General features: G+C 32.8%; 1 protein-coding gene and 1 long non-coding RNA gene across 5 annotated transcripts in view; one reads left to right on the top strand and one right to left on the bottom strand.

Annotated features, from left to right (window-relative positions):
• The window catches only part of LOC118183693 (FMRFamide receptor-like), a 603,920-nt gene that overhangs the window by 120,072 nt on the left and 466,453 nt on the right, over nt 1–17,395 (top strand). For 2 of the 4 annotated variants that reach the window (XM_085812982.1, XM_085812984.1), the window contains exon 2: nt 16,677–16,771. The exons of the other annotated variants lie outside the window; for them this stretch is intronic. The gene's annotated coding sequence lies outside the window, so the exon portion shown is untranslated. The remainder of the gene's footprint in view (nt 1–16,676; nt 16,772–17,395) is intronic. 4 annotated transcript variants of the gene reach the window in all.
• The window catches only part of LOC146998021 (uncharacterized), a 95,465-nt gene that overhangs the window by 72,444 nt on the left and 5,626 nt on the right, over nt 1–17,395 (bottom strand). The window lies entirely within an intron of this gene.

Raw genomic sequence — 17,395 nt, forward strand, 5'->3', positions numbered from 1 at the left:
GCTGTCATTTTGTAAGTAACGAGAGTTTAAAACATTGGAAAATGGAATATGTAAACGACATTTTTTTATCAACGGAACAAGGGAAATATTGTTTACGAATATTTATTTGAGATAAGAAATTCAGATATTTCAAATATTACTTAAAAACTGTGAGTACAAGTCATCTAAAATTAAAAATGTAAGGATAAAAAAATGCAATCAAAAGCCAGTACATATACTGTTGCGATGTTAGAAAACATTCACAAGAGAATCTGCAAAATGCTTTGGTTACGTTGTATTGCACTGTCATACACATTTTAACTTTGCGCGAAACATAAGGAGTTTATTATATCGTCTATGTGTTTCAAACGGAATCATTTCGCAAAATTGTTTTTTAAATTCAGCTTTCGAATTTAATCACTCTCTAATTGTTGGGAAAAACTGATTATTTGAAAGCAATAAATGCATTTCTTAAAATCTGAATCCTTAATTTAAACTTTAAGAACATGCTTAATTGATATATAAGGTAATTATAATTAAATTTCAGATTTCAAAATGCAGTAAAGTAAGAGCAACTGGTAAGAATGACCTGAAATTAACGAGAATTGAAAGTTTAAGAGGAGGGAAAACTCCCACCGACTGAAGACGCTTTGCTCGACAAACAAGAGAACTTCGTTTGACGAAGGGGGCAAACTTGGCCTCTAGGTGTCGCGAGAAATTAATCATCATAACGCACACTACATATTAAGCTTTCATAGCTCTACGTCGGTACGTCTCGTCATGATTCAGTCATTGAAGGATCGCGATCTTTTCACGCAAAATTTTTACCAGAACCATGAGTGTGTCTTAACTCCTTTAAGGAAGCTACAGGCGTTAAATGGTTTAAGATCTGGTTCAGTGTCTGCAAACAGCCTACTTAAGAGGATTCCTAAATTGAAAGAGATCGCTTCATTAGACGCTAAACCTGGCAGAAGAAAGAAAGCAGCTATTTCGATGTCAGTGAAAGATGTGACCACAGTATTGGAGTCCATCGGTGATCGATCAATGGAGATGTCTTAAGTTGTTACGATACATCCTTAGTCTACTCTCTACAAAATTACACATGTTCAAGAGTTTCTGCTCTTTGTCAAGTTTTCGTTCCACAATCTCGAATGGAAAAAGAAACTAGATGGCCACGAAACATTTTTTTTGGGACAGGCGAAGTATGTTTCCATCTCCAAGGTGATGTCAGTGGGCAAAAGAGAAGCCTTTCTCATTGCAATCACTGCCTCTTCATTCTCCAAAGATTACTCTGTGGTTCGAGCTTATGGTAGCGTTTATCATTTGCCTATACTTGGTTTCTCAAGAATTCCTGCAGATCCTCTAACTTGTTCTATCATTGGCCAGTGGCATGATTTGCTGAACCTTGTCAGTCGGCCGCCTCAAGAACATGAGTGTATGAATAGCACAACTTTATACTAATATCGCTCCGTCGCGCATTGCTGAACATCCGTTTCGGAAATGACAGGATTATCAGCCGTGATGTTCCAAATGCTTAGCGGCCTAAGTTTAACCCTTGTCATTTCTGTTCTTTTGCCACTTCAAAAATGTTGTGTACAGCTGTTGGATTGTGCGTCTGGCTGAATTATATGAAAGTACACATTACGCATCACATCTATAATAACTCTCTAATCACGTGTAGAACATGCTATTTTGCGCTTTTACTACCAGAATACAATGGCCAGCATACTGAACATTTCTTACGACAGCCGCTTCTTGTTTCACGAATTAAATCATGTATTTTCAATAAAATTGCAATTTTCCTCTAGCTGACTTCAATAAAATTGCAATTTTTCTCTAGCTGGTTTCTATTGACTAACAGCATTCCCATGTTCGACGAATATAGCGCCATCTATTAATGCATTTTAGACGTACGTTTTTACTTTGCTAAATAAAATTATACATTATTTCTTGTATATTCAGGTCATTCGAACGAGTAGATTTTACTTTATAGCACTTTAGAATGGCAAATTTAATTAGAATGTCCTTAAATTAAACTCAGTACTGCGATTAGTCAGAAAAGTTTCTAACAACAGAAATTACGTACTTGATGTAGATTCGTTTATTTAAAATTAAGTTTTCATTTATCTCATGCGAATATTTAAATTAATTTAAAAATTTGTGTAAACATTTATTTAATTTGCTGATGATGTTTCACTGTGCGTGGAATTTTGTCATCCAATTTTAACCTGATTCCTAGTAAGCTATCGAGTTGAAATTTATACACACACTGTTAGTCGATGACAATGCAGTGTGCTGCAGCGATGTTTCGATTTCATTTGGAATTCTTTATTCAATATTTGAAAGCTCTTTCGTGAACACTTTCGTTTCCTTCATGCTGTAGCAATTTTATTGGCCAGCAGTGTCGTAATGTGCAAGTTGTGCAAAAGTTAAACATTTAGTTTTCCGCAGTTAAACACTTTATGTTGGCATTTGCCAAAGCATGCTATTGAAATATTTAGTTAATAATACAGCATAATGTTATAAAAATGTTATACAGAGTAATATAAAACTTTAATGATAGGGTAATACAGCGTAATGTTGTAAAAGTTCTGAAAAGCTTCGTATTTTGCTAAAGTAAAAACGTAAGTGCTTATAAAATGGCGTGCTGGCCCACCATAATGTAATACACTCATGTCCATAAATTAAGGATAATTCGTAGTCACGCGGAAATCGAACTCTAAAATAAATATATCACTAAAATCACTACACACATCTTCAAGAATCATATGCAAATTTCAGGAAGTAACCAGAAGACACGGATGGTACGTCACAATGACGAGAGTGTAAGCGAGTGATATATTAGGAATACAGGCAAAGAAGTAAAATTGTTCGCAGGCGCTTTATAAGCATTGCAGTGCAATAACCGAATAGTTATGACACAAAGGGCGCATTTGGATGGTTTTTTACGTAGTAGAATTATCAGCCGTATGGAATGTGGGCGTACCCAACTGGAAGTACCACACGAACTTGGAATTGCTCAGAGTGTCATCTCCAGGCTTTGGCAACGATTCCAAGATGATGGTAATGTGAGTAGACGTTACAGCACAGGTCGTCCCAGAGTTACAATGCCGAATGAGGACCGGTATTTGGCAGTTACTGCCAAAAGAAACAGGCGGAGCACAGCCTCAGACCTGTCTCGTCAGCTCTCTTCAGCCACTGGTACGACAATTTCAAGGCAGACAGTGTACAGACGCTTAGGGCAGATTGGTCTATATGCTCGTAGACCTGACAGATGCGTTCCACTTACTGCAACTCACTGTCGCCTGCGGTTAGCCTGGAGTAGTGAGCATGCATTGTGGACACCGCAACAGTGGGCTTGTGTGATGTTTTCCGACGAGTCCAGGTTTATCTTGCAGTCTGATTCTCGCCGGACTTTCATATGGAGAGATCCAGGTACCCGTTACCACCAAGAAAACATCATTGAACGACACCGTTACGGTGGTGCAGGAATGCTCGTTTGGGGTGGAATTATTCTGGGTTCCAGAACCGACCTGCATGTTCAAATTGGAACCATGACAAGCCAAATCTATCGGGACGTCATTCTGGAACAACATGAACGTTTGTTTCGGGGCTCCATGGTCGCACAATTTGTGTTTATGAATGACAACGGCCGTCCTCACCTTGCAAACATCGTAAGCGAATGCCTTCAGTCGGAGGATATCACCCACATGGACTGGCCAGCATTCTCACCGGACTTGAATCCAGTAGAGCACGTGTGGGACATGCTTGGCCGACGAGTTGCAGGCCATTAACCTCCTCCTACATGTCTACCGGAACTTCGGAGAGCATTGCTTTTTGAGTGGTGTAATATCCCCCAAGATCAGATCGATAATTTGATACTCAGCATGCCTAGGCGTTGTACGGACTGTATTGCATCGTCTGGGAGACATACATTGTATTAACAATCATACCAACCATGTAATATTGTTTTTTTTTGCAATTTGCTCCAGGGAGAAAAAATCGCTAATGTTTTTAATAATATCAAACATATAGCATCTTTTTTTGCTCTTTACCTTTTATTTAATAAATAAGCTTTACAAATAAGTCAAATTTGTTTTGATTCTAACTGTTCCTTTGCCTGATTTTGCATTATCCTTAATTTATGGACATGAGTGTATTTCATTAAATTGAAATTTTATAAACAATTTTATAATTTTATGTTCTCGTAAATTAATGATCAAGTTTAAATTAATGACATTACATCTAAACCTAATGACATGAAAAATTATTTTTAAAAGTCATTCATTTATTTGTTCATTTATTTTAAAATTGTGTTTCATAATATTTACTTACTAGCTGATGCTGAGTCATTCAAACCATTTCACATGGGGATATAAGTATTAACTGTTCATTTTCAAGCATTGGATAATTAAAATGATTGACTGTTTTCTTTCCATCTTGAGGAGAAAGGTCATTATCAGCTGAGGCAGAACTGTAGGGAAAATTCTCGCCGGAACTCATTAACTCGGCGGAAACTCTGCAAGTCTCAATAGGTTAGTAGGAGTTTCCGGAGTACTCAGCTTCAGTTCCGGTTTGAAGAGGTTCTATAATATGTCTACAGCTGAGTGCTTAAAAGGAATTATCCAAAAGAATTTATGTTAAATTCGCATTTTGTAACTTGCATTTGAGATGGGGAATTAAGCGATAGAAATTTATTGTATTTTGAAGTTGATGAAAATGTTGTATGGTTCCGAATGCTGAAATATTCTTAACAAAATCAAATCTTAAAATAATTTTCCCACAAAATTTATTTAGAATTCTTACGGCGAAACTGAAATGTCAGGTAGCAGCTTTGAATTTAAACACGAAATTTCTACAAATGAAATTATGTAATAGCACGAGAAATTAATACGCTTCCCAAGTCTTTAAGATTTCACAGTTATTTAACAATTTTAATTCTAATTTACAGGAACGATAAGAACTTTGTTATTGAAAGAAAATATAAAATGCAACAGTTCTGTTTTTTGTGTTATTATATCACCTAATAGCTGAAATTATTATTTCATTTATAAGAAAGCTAAATTTGTTTTATACGTTATGTCAAAACATTCAAAAACTTTAAGAGAGATGACTTTGCCAAGGTATTTCCCAGAAAACGTAAGTCATATGTACTTTACAGATGAGAAAGTTTACGAAAGCTCTATGCAAGCAGTTCGTTCAATCTCCAAGAACTTAATCTCTCACGGATATGGAGTGTTCACAGTTTTTTTTTTCATTCGGCGTTTAATGCGTCACTCAGCAGGAATAAGGAATAATGTACGTACGAAAGTCACTGGTTTATTAACACAATAAAGGCTGGTCAAAATTTTACAACAGAATCGTTTGAACTGCAGCTATTTCTAAGTATAATCCAAGACATAACTAAAGGGAGCTGGATATAAAGTAGTACCACACATCCATACTTCTGAAAAAACTATATTACCACAAGTACAAACACTAACAATCCCTTAGTGTAATCCCTTGCTTTGTCTACCATCTTCTACCAAATTATTGAAAAATGTTTGTACACCATTAGCACGTCTATTTCTGGATGCTCCACAGCGTCCTTCTTAAAGCGTAGATAATCTGCTGTTTATGCTGTTATAATTGATCCCTCGCAGTGGTTCTTTTACTTTGTCGAAGAGATGATAGTCACATGTGATTATATCATGTAGGTAAGACGGGAATTCCAGTAGCTCTTATCATTTCCGTAACAGAATAATTTGTGACAATGCTCGAACTATGACATTGTGCAATATCCTGGAAAATAATGCGATTCTTCACAAACAAATGTCGTTGCTTTCTCCTGAGTGCTGGATGCAGGTAATGTTTCCAATAACAAATCCCATCATTCATGACAATATGCAATGTCATAATGTAAAGACTATCGCTGATCTCGTGCAATGGTTGATATGGGAAGTATTGGAATAAACCAGCATATCAACCCTTCTGCCAGGGGCACGTTGGCCATACTCACCTAAAAGGAGTCCATGTGGTTATGATCTCTTCGGCAAAGTGAAAGAACTACTATAGGAGATCCATCTCAAAAGCAGAAAGGTAACAGCATAATCTGTGACAATGCTCGAACTATGACATTGTGCAATATCCTGCAAAATAATGTGATTTTTCACCAACAAATGTCGTTATGTAAAGACAAAATGCCTTTAAGCCCTACCCCGTGCCTTTTAGATGTTGCTGCGGGATACGGTTGCAATGCTTTAGAATAATACCTTCCAAAAGATAATACATGACAGAACTTTACGCGGAGGGATTGTAATTTTTGTACATATATTATTTAAAGTCTTTTGATAGCTATTATACATTAGTACTACTTTTTATCCAACCATTATAGAAAGTTAATTGATATTTAAGACTCTAGTTTCTCTATTAGTGTATGAATAAAAGTTAATGATATGCAATATTGTCCTGCTTCTAATATATTTTCAAAAATAAAAAGTAGAACAATTGGTTAAAAACTGATAAAAACTACTTTTTAAGGTTCACTATATCACAGGTATACTGATATCAGAGCAATGATGTTTCCGAAATCTTAAGTTTCATACATAAGTTTTTAAGGCAAAAGTCACAGATTGCGAAACTTGAAAATTAATTAACATACAGTTCGTGAGAGACAGCATTAAAACAAATTTGTTTCATTATTTACAGCTACCGCTTCTGAATAAGAATTATCCTATTTTAATAATTAAGTTGGAAATATCTGTAAGTATACTGTCTGAAAGACATTCGTATCGAAAAATTAATAAATTTGGATTTAAGATTGTTAATATAATTGAATAATAATATAACTAATGTTAGTTAGAAATGTAAGATAACATTTCAAAGCAAACATAAAAAATTTCTCCTTTAAATTGGCTGAACTTCCATTATATTGAACTTTTGTGATGACATTTCAACAAAGATGATGGCAGTTCTAGAATATGAAATGAAAGTTGTGTAAGAAATAAATGATTAAATTGTTTTGACTTCAGTTCTTTGCTCTTAAGTTAAGCTAAGAATAGTATTTACAATGGTGAAAAGGATTATGAAAAGTCATTGTTATTATTATAGTTTTTTTTTAATTCGAATGTGGCGCTCTTATCAAACATACTCTATCTAATTGTGCTCATCAATATATCTCATTTCTAAAAGTTAAGATTTAATTACTTTCTTGGATTTAATATGTTCGTGCCAAACAGTTAGCCTTAATACTATTTACAACACACTCTTATTGAACACCTCCTAAGCTCCATAGAAAAGAGTTTTTTTTTCCTGTCAGATTGCAGAATAATACATACATGAAAGCTAATATATTCTGTTAAAGGTTATAATGTGGTAGTTAATTAACTCTTGATTAGTAGCTTGAAAGTTAATGAAAAGGTTAATTTTCCCCTGGTATATTTATGATAAAGTTGAGATTCAAGTATCTTTCATTTCATTCCCGTTTCAATTATTGCGCATTCTATGAATTTCATGTAAAAACCAGGAATATAGTATTTCTAATCAAGCTTTTTATTTACTAACATGTTGTTTTAATCTACGGATAATTTTTATCAAGGAATTTATAAAGGTATCTAACTATTCTTATTGGGTACACATGTATATGTATTGTCGTTAGAGCTTTCTTTTTAATTCAATATATTTGTTAAAGCGAGCTTGAAAAAATCCTGGTATGCGTATTTCAGTTCAAAGGTAGCTCTAAAGTAAATAAAATAGGAGATAAACGAAATTAAATAGCATGAATAAGCTAAATGCTGATTGCCACGGCAAGTTTCAAGATTTCTGTGTTAGAAGCCAAATTGATTTAATCATATCATAGCGCATTTCCTTGCGAATATCCACCTTGGCCTTTTAGAGACAGATTATGTAAATTTTAAAATTACACGCGTAATTTTCCCTTTCATCAATGCGTTCAAATTAAGAGCTCCTGTAAATTTTGAAATGGATTCGTCCACGTAGCAATTGTTTTCGTCTTGCTGACAAAAACAAACACTCGCAAACTTTCTGAGAAGTCCATGTCGAACCTTTTCCTTTTAAATATTGAATTTCATGCGAGCTTAATACAAGAACCAACCGACCAATCACATCAAAACAAAAAAGAGGTGATATTTAGGCCGATTCAGCTGCACATTGCACATTTACCTTCTCTAATTAATTATGGATGATTTCAGGTTTAGGAGTAACACAGCCAACAATAAGGGACAGAGGAGATTCAAGTTGCAGGGAAGTAACTGTGAAGATATCTTATTAGATACTGTGATGTTAAAATATTACTATGCATTTTTACTGAATGTAGATTTCTTTTAAAGAAGGAATAGTGATAGTTATTATTGCTTATTCCATGACTACTTTCCATTTGTTATGTTCTGACAGCAACCGCTTCGTTTGAAAATTAAATTATTCGCATAATTTTCCTCTCTCGGTTTTCAAACGTTAAAATTAGTAAACAGAGTGGGGGAATAAGCGAGAAAATACGGTGTTACTCAGATTTCTAATTATACTTAAATTAAATAAATTATAATTAACGTGAAACTAATTAGAATCAAACAGCTTCATTATTTACAGAGTATTCCATCCACCGATAAAAACAATGTTTAACAAAACTGTAGGATCATTATATCCAAGCTAAAAAATCGTCAAGAAACGCGTTATTTATATCCAGTCTGTGAAGAAAATCAGATTTTAAACAATCTTGGGTTCAAAATTGTTTTAAAAAATATCACACAAAAGAAAATATTTTTTGCATTTTGATTTTTATTTTGAATAGATAATAATACTGAAAGTGATAAATTATATTGTATTTATATTGTCTCCTCATTTATATATAAGGTTTCGATTCATGTACGCTACCCTCGATTTTTGCGTCTTTCCTCTGAAGCCACCTTTCCTTAAACACACTTATATTCAACGACTATAAACACAGCTACACAAAAATTAAGAAATGTTACGAGTTATCTCGTAGTTGGTGCCTTAGACAATGCTAATTAACGACTTATAACGCGACTGGCAATCAGCGTATTAAAAATAACAAATTCACCTGTAAATAAAAACAATTAAAAGTAAAATTAGGGTATATTAAATATCAATAAAATATTCAAGGGCGATCTGCATTAGGAGGAATTAGGATCTGCTTAGTTGATGAATGTATAAGAGGATAGTTCATTATGTGAGGAATTTAAGGAATTTTCTTCTCCCTTGTTGCGTGCCTTCGTGATCTAATTAGAAGTATTTCCGGCTGACGTCGGAAGGTCGAATGCTGCCAAAGACTTCGCTTGTGAGAAATTTCGGTTCTCACAGATTGCTTTCTCTTTCGATAACACTAATAAAATCTATGTATATTCGTGTAAATATAAGAATAAAATTAGAAAAAAAAAAAAGAAACTCTCGTATATCCTCCAACTTTATCTACTAGATACCGACCTCGGAACATTTTACCATTCTTCAGGAATGTGTCTATCAGTATCTCTTTAGATTGGATAATAAATCGGAATTTAAGTTATGATGACTTCAAAATTCTTGTCTAAACGTCTCGTCAAATACTAGATAGCAATGGAGCATTGACTAGGAGTTTCAGTACCTCCTGCTCGTCTGCTGTTGGGAATGGATACTGTGTCAGCAAACAATAATATCCGTAGACTAGAATTTCATTCCCAAAGCTCTTTACAGGCCATTGATCAGTGCGAGACAGTTCAGTGGATAAATTCTATGTGATATCAGTGGCGCACTAAGCATCAAAGGGATGAGACAGGAAATTTATCTGCAATCTATTCAACCGACTGTCGCTGGACTGCTCTTTCGCTTAATTATGCATGAACTCGAAACACGAGAACTAAATTTCCAAAGCAAATATAATGATATCATATGTCTGCGTATTGTTAGAAATATAAAGTTCTAACACTAAGTTATAAGGCTATTGAAACAATCCGAGAAATATAAAGTTCATGAAAAAAAATCGAGATACATTATTTTTCAGCAAATAAAATAATTATATTCCAGTTTAATGATATTAATTTATTTTTATTATATATTAATGGATTTAAATCATAATATTCAGTTATGAAAGAAACTAGGAAAATATAAAATCTTATGTTAAAAATATGTATCTGCATTGTTTGAAAAATCTTCAGATTTCGTCATAAATTTGTTATAATGTATTTATAGCATCAGTCATTTATGAATGTTGTTTAATTCACATTAGTTGTCTCGCTGTTAGTTCGAATTAACACCTGAATTGCAAATAATTTTTTTTTCATTGTAGCAAAGCACTAACAAAATTTTTGAACATGTATAAACTATTTTATAGAACTTTCGAAATTTATGTTTTGCAAAATTTTCTGAAAAATGCGCCTGTTTGATATATGATATGAGAAACTGTCACATTCCTCCATGCATGTCCATGGTAGCATACTAACTAGAAATTGAATTCGAATCCCTCTGAACGCATAACTGATGTTTTTTCCTTCACAAAAGACCTAATGGTTGTACAGTGGCGTCCGAACTGAAATATGACGGCTGATAATTCGTCACCACTTGGTCAGTTGGATTTCGTGCTTTGCCCAGTCGGCCTTTGAGGGAAGAATATGATAAGTTTTATGTAACGACTTATCGCAATGATCTGTAGTTGCTGTCATATTGTAAGTATTAACACATTTAGTTAGCTGTTGGCAGGTTTGTGGTTTGTATAGCAGCAAACGCGTACCTGGTTTTTTGGGTTTCTGCTTTAAGAGCAACTGATTTTGTTTTGAAAATAGGAAATTAAAACTTAATATATATTGTATATTTGAAATCGAAAGCAGACTTCATCAGGAAACGTGCAATGGTCATAATATTTTTATGACACTCATTAGTAAAGTACGTTATTGCCTGGAACATGATTAATTAATCTATGAAATTGTCAGTTCCCTTACAATATATTATGCGGAATCTTATATTTCATTCACTGTGTCTGAAGTTCATTCAGTCAGAAGTTGTTTGTCTTGTACGAGCTGCTTGAAAACTGAGCCAGCAAAATAAAATATTTAGGAAATACTATGTAAACAATATATATTCATTAAATAAAATAAATGCAATCAATTTCACTCCCCCTAGTTAATGTAAAAATACTATTATAAGTACTGCTAAATTTCTACAAACACTTTTAATAAGCTTACTCTAAATATCTGCTTCTAGAATTTGTAATTTTTCAATATTTGATTCTATATTTCCCGAATATTCTTGAAATTTTAGTGCAGTTCTGATACCATCCTATATTTTTGGTTATCGTCCTTGCCGTCTTGACTCTTGTTTTCTTCTATGAGGAATATTTTATTTCGCTTTTCAATAATAGTTTTATTTGATTTGTCTCATGTGCTATTTTCACAGTTAACACATATGAAATCTTTATCTTCTCTGGAATTCACTCTGATACATTGAAGCAGGTCATTATGAGGCATGTCATCCTCTTCTTCGACTTCCAGACACCCAGCATTCAAACGAGCCTTTTTGAAAGAGTTCCGCAAAGTCATTCATTTTTCACACTTTGTTGATAAAACAAATAGCTTACAGATTAGCATTACGTGTATTCTGATTCTAAAACATGGATTGGATGAAGCATTACGACCATTTTATAATAGGTTTCAAACTTACGAAAACTTATTTTTGAATACATGGAATCATATCTATTTTTTAAAAAAATTAATTAGGAATTCGAGATTGGTCGACCTTTCCATAGGGAAAACTGGCACTTGGGAAAGATTCATAGAGCCCTTTAGTCGGGATTTCACTCCAGGTTGTACTAATCTGGAAGATATGTCGAGTATAGTATATTAAGCAAGTAAATTTTCGTAATCTATCTGATTTTGATTGATTTCTTTTAGATTAATCTCGTATAAAGTCAGCGTGAAAATAGCACGTAGAGGCAGAAAATTAACTACACTGGGCCACGTAAATGATTTATTTCCTAGATAAACTTCAAATTCCTTTTAATACGTATATTTATATAACTATTTTAACGTAGAGCTTTAGCCAATTGTTGAGTTTTTGACTAATCCAAGTACAGTGGAGAAAATCATTATAAGGAAACTAAACTACTAAAGGAATTAAAAAGGCTTAAATTTTAAAAATTTCTATTGCATATCAAAATTTGTAGCATGCTAGTTTAATGCAGATATATTTGTAAGTGACGATAAAGTTTGATATCGCAACGCCTTTAAATTATGGCATATATTCGATTGATTAATATTGCGTAAAAAGCTGAGTAGAACAATTTATAATTCCTTTTTTATAGCTATGCACTTTTATGTTTTACAGTTATGTTTTTTATAATCTTTGAATTTTATTAATAGTTATGCAGAAGTTATTTAGTTTTTGTAGATTGTATTTCACTGCGCTTTCATAAAGAATATAGACTATTATTCAGCTCTATAACAAATTTAGCATTAATAAATGGACTCGAATTATACTTTTAAGATTTCAAGATTTACATTAAACACGAAGATAATATGATTTATCTATTTTGCTTTGGAAAGACGCATGGTGTTTTAACTTTATTCTTTGATATTTTAACGTATCATATTATGTTCTTTTAATCTTAGTGTCGTATGAAATAAATCTTTAAAATATTTATGCTGAATTAAATCAATATTATTCGCACATTTATTGAATGCCGAATACAAATTTATAACAAATGTTACAACTCAATTTAAAATTTCGTTTAAATTTTGAGGAAAAAAGTAACTAAAGTGTTTCGAGAGATACTAATACATACGAGAGTTACTAATCACATTATTTTAGCTAATCAGTCTCTTTAGAATTCATGTAGTATTAAGGTAGATTATATGTTTCTCAAAGTATGGCATAGTTTTTAAAATATTTATACAATTTAATAATAGAGAATTACATCTCTGCGTTACGAAATATTCAAAGCATGTACTTGTGCAGATTTGAAAGCAATCAGAAGAGCCTGCTTGATTAATTCAAGTTCCGATTCTCTATCGTAAATACATTTAATTTTATGCATTAGATTTACAACAGCTACATGCTTCCTCTCCTTCTATTTACAATAACCTGTATGTAGTGAATTTTACATATTGTTGCCGATTAAATTCTAAAATTTACATAACTATTTCATCTAACGTTCGTAGTTTCATGGAAGAGGTACCAGGTTTATGCAGAGAAATTACAGCATGACTCACACGTTTGAAGCTGGCTAGAGATGCATAATTCGTTTCTCCAAACATATTCACTTCAGTATTTATTTTAGGATTTGGTATACGGTGAAGTATTTCTACTAAACAAAAGATATTACCTTCTTTAGAGAGCTAAATACAGGGAAGAAAGGATTTAAAAAAATTGGTAAGACAGATTTACAACAAAAGAATAAAATTACCAGCAAATTATTATTTCTTATGTAAGCGGAATTTATAAATGTTCTTATTTATAAAATTTCAACATTTTTATTTACAAAATATTATGCAGATCCAATTTCAACAAAGGCACAGATCGAGATCCAGCAGATATAGATCAAGTGTAGATAAAATTTCATAATGATGGAATTATTATCTAGGATTGTAAAGAGCAATTAGCGGTTTATTTTTAAATTAAAAACTAAGTTTTGTCACGCATAACATAATTATCTGAATCTTTCGAAAACCACAATTTTGTTGCATTTCATTAAATGTAACTTTAATCACCACGAAATGAAGAATAAAACAAGAGATAATCTCTGATTCCTGGGACTATTATAACGTATCTAATGATTTTTTTGCACAAATTTTTGGCCTTTTAAAACGCAATAAAATAATTATATGCATACAGTTACTATATACAGATTCAAAAGAGTGTTAGATTGCTCTTAAATTCTAGAGACATTAGGCTATTTCGAAGCAGGAGATGTACAAAATAAGCAATGCCTTCGCCGAGACTCGAACCTCGAAACTCTCGAATACGCGCCGAGCGTGATGGTCATTACACCACGAAGGCCTGCTAAGAAGGAGGAAGAAATACCTTATAGACTCCTCTTTTTAAAGGGCGACTGGGGTTTAGGGGACGAATTTCCCAAATCCTAGTGGTGGAGAATCATAATCCACCACTTTTTTTAGTTCGAGGGCCACTGTAGAGGCATTAGGTATTTTTGAAAGTAGGAGACATGACAAATGAGCAATGCGTTCACCGAAACATGAACCTGGGACCTCTCGAATACGCGCCGAGCGTGATGACCATTACACCACGAAGGCATGCTAAGAAGGCGGTAGAAATACGTTATATACTCCTCTTTTCAAAGGGCGACTGGGGATTAGGGAATATAATCGTCAAGTCTTAGTGGTGAAGAATCATCATCCACCATCGTTTTTAATTCGAGCGCCATTGTAGTGATATTAGGTATTTTTTGAAAGCAGGATACATGAAAAATGAGCAATGCCTTTCCTGGGACTCGAATACGCGCCGAGTGTGCTGATAATTACACCACGAAGGCATGCTAAAAAGGCGGGAGAAATACCTTGAACAAACAAATATTATTATAATATATTCGTTATTAAACTGATAATGATGCTAATTTTATTCTTTTATGTATTAGACAAGTTAATGGTTTATTTTTTTTCACTATTTTGTGTCTATTGTCAAACATTTCATGTTTTTATCCTGATTTCTGTATAATGCTTAAGAGTCCTAATCATTTAATCATTTATGTTCACAAAAAGGCTTGAAAAGGAATGAACCTGCCTTAAAATTTACAGAAATTAATTATTTCAAATTCCAGCGTAATAATGATTTACACTTAGAGAAATTCCTGAAACCTGGTTTTTACTTTTCTTTGTTACTTCAAGATTCAATGTTTCCACTGGTGTGTAATTCTACAAATGAAGTTCTGATTTGCCATTTTATTAAACTTCAGGTTATGTAATAACTTTCAATTAGATTAAAATAATGCTGGTGAAAAACAGTGCTTGTAGAATTTAGGAATATGGAGATTGTAGTATTTAAGAACATAGACATTCCCTTTTTCTCTTTTAACATGCTTAAGTTGTTTTCAAAAATCTAATTTCCTTTTTCTTGCCAAGAATATAAGAATTTTCTTGTTAAGAATATAGTTTAAAGGACTTAACATGAACTGAAATAAATAAAAAACTACTCACTGAAAATAAAGAACAGTAAAATATAGTTCTCCGAAAGTAATGAAGAAATACGTTAGGAGTGTAAGTCATACTGTAAACATCAAGCGCAAAAATCAAAATTGAGCAAAAAAGTAAATGCATCTCAATACGAATGCATTACTTGAGTTGCAAGTAACTAACGATTAACTTGTTTACGAGCATTTGCTGATATTTTAAATAAGTATCTCTTTTTTGCAAATGTATTTTGATTTTGTCGTATATATTGTAAGCTATTTTTACCCATCAGTGATTGGAAAACTGTAGAAATGAAATCCAGAAAACATCGATTAAGTTCAGTGACTGACCATGAAGACCGGAATATGAGAATTTAAGTGTGATTATAAATGCGTTTTCTATGTTTCAAGCAAATCAAAATTTCTCAAAACAAATGAGAGTTTGTTTTGCCAATGACAGTTTATTCTGCAGGAAGGAATCTTCTCGTGGAAGAAATTCTTAAGGAAACTGGCTTGTATTTACTTTATGAATGGGATGAAATTCACAAAAGTGTAAATACAATAAGTCTATTCGTTAGGGTTCATGGCTTCTTCATACGTAACAAACCTGTTTCCTCTAGAAATTCTTTCTCTAGAACTCTTCCTCTTAGGCTCTCTTGATATATAGCAGAATCATTTAAAAATTTATAATAAACTACTTACAAGTTTATTGTTGTTAATTTATATAAAGACGTTGGTTTATGTTAATTTATAGAAAGAAACAGATATACAAACAATAGAAGTTTTCTTGTATTAACTTCGCTATTGATGGCATTTCAAAATCTGCAGGTAAAATTCAAACTTTCAATAAATCATTGACGTTTCTTTTGAAACCGAATTTTTTGTAGAATATCCTTTACTTGAGCTTTTGTTTTAAACAAACATTAGAAAAAAAAATAAAATTAAAAAAAAAAATTTCACTTAAAAGTCATTTAAGTTTTAAAACAATGCAGTGAGAAAAGCTTTTAACAATTGTAGCCTAATTATTCATGTTAAAGTTATAATACTTAAAAATAGTGTGCTTTAATAATTCCATTCTAAAAATCAATAAAATTCTTCTGTGTTTGATTTCTCAGCCTGTACGAAGCGTACTAATATAAGGTATTTTCTCCCTCCTTTCTGCGTGCCTTCCTGATGTAACGGTAGCATATTCGACGCGTATTTGAGAGGTCCATCTTCGAGTCCTGGTGAGAACATTGCTAATTGTTTACGTCTCCAGCATCAAAATAACCTAATGAGTCTACAGTGGCTCCCGCATTAAAAGGTGGTGGATGATGATTCTTCACCATCAAGATTTAGCGATTGGGTCCCTAATTCTCAGTCGCCCTTTAAAAGGGGTAGAATATTTAAAAGGGGCATTATATAAAAGGGCAGGTATTTTCTCCCTCCGGTTCTACATGCCTTCGTCGTGTAACAGTACCACACTCGGCACGTATTCGAGAGGTCCAGGTTCGAGTCCAAACGAGGGCATTGTTCATTTTTGATCGGCATCAAAATAATCTAACGATTCTACACAAATATCTATCTAGCTAAAATTAATTTATTTTATTTTCAGATCCATGAACGACATAATGTCTGGAAGATCAATGAAAACTGTAATTATTACCTGTTTAAAGACCATTGTTATTTAAAGCGGAAATTTCGATAAAGGCAAGTATCTAAAGAAGTGGTTCTCAACCTGTTTTGTCCTATGCTCCCCTTTGAACCCTGCTTAATGATCTTTCCCCCTCTCATTTCTAACACTGGAAGATGGCATATATATTTATTTAAATTTAGATTGTTTTATAAATTAAACAAAAAAGCATCGAAAATTGTGATAAATACCAAAAGGTGAATAAAAAATGTTTTTTATATCCATAAACTAAAGCTAGAATCTACAGTTTTTAACTGTAGCTGACTATAAAAAAGTTTAAAATAAAAATAAGTCTCAAGTCAAATATTTGAACTAGATATGTAGGTAATTTAGTGCAGGAAAACATACTTAGGATTGCCTGTTTTCAGTTATTTGTGAATTATAAAATTATGTTGGAACAAGCAAGATAAAAGAATAATTTGTTACATGAATTTGTCTGAAAGACTGGCTTTTGAATATTGCCTTTAGCTGACAATACATTCTGTCCAGAATAATTTTCTGAAATTTATTTGTTGTTCAGATTTCAAGATCGATTTGCCAAAAACTGCATTCAGATTTCTGAAACTTCTTGAAAGAAGTTCTAAATTTTTTTACTATTTTCTTCTTTCCCCGCAATCCAAGGAAAACATGAGGGAAAAAGA

This window comes from Stegodyphus dumicola, chromosome 3 (assembly GCF_044657685.1).
Source record: "Stegodyphus dumicola isolate Sdum_Otavi_A_Nest chromosome 3, ASM4465768v1".
Classification (NCBI taxonomy): Eukaryota; Metazoa; Arthropoda; class Arachnida; order Araneae; family Eresidae; genus Stegodyphus; species Stegodyphus dumicola.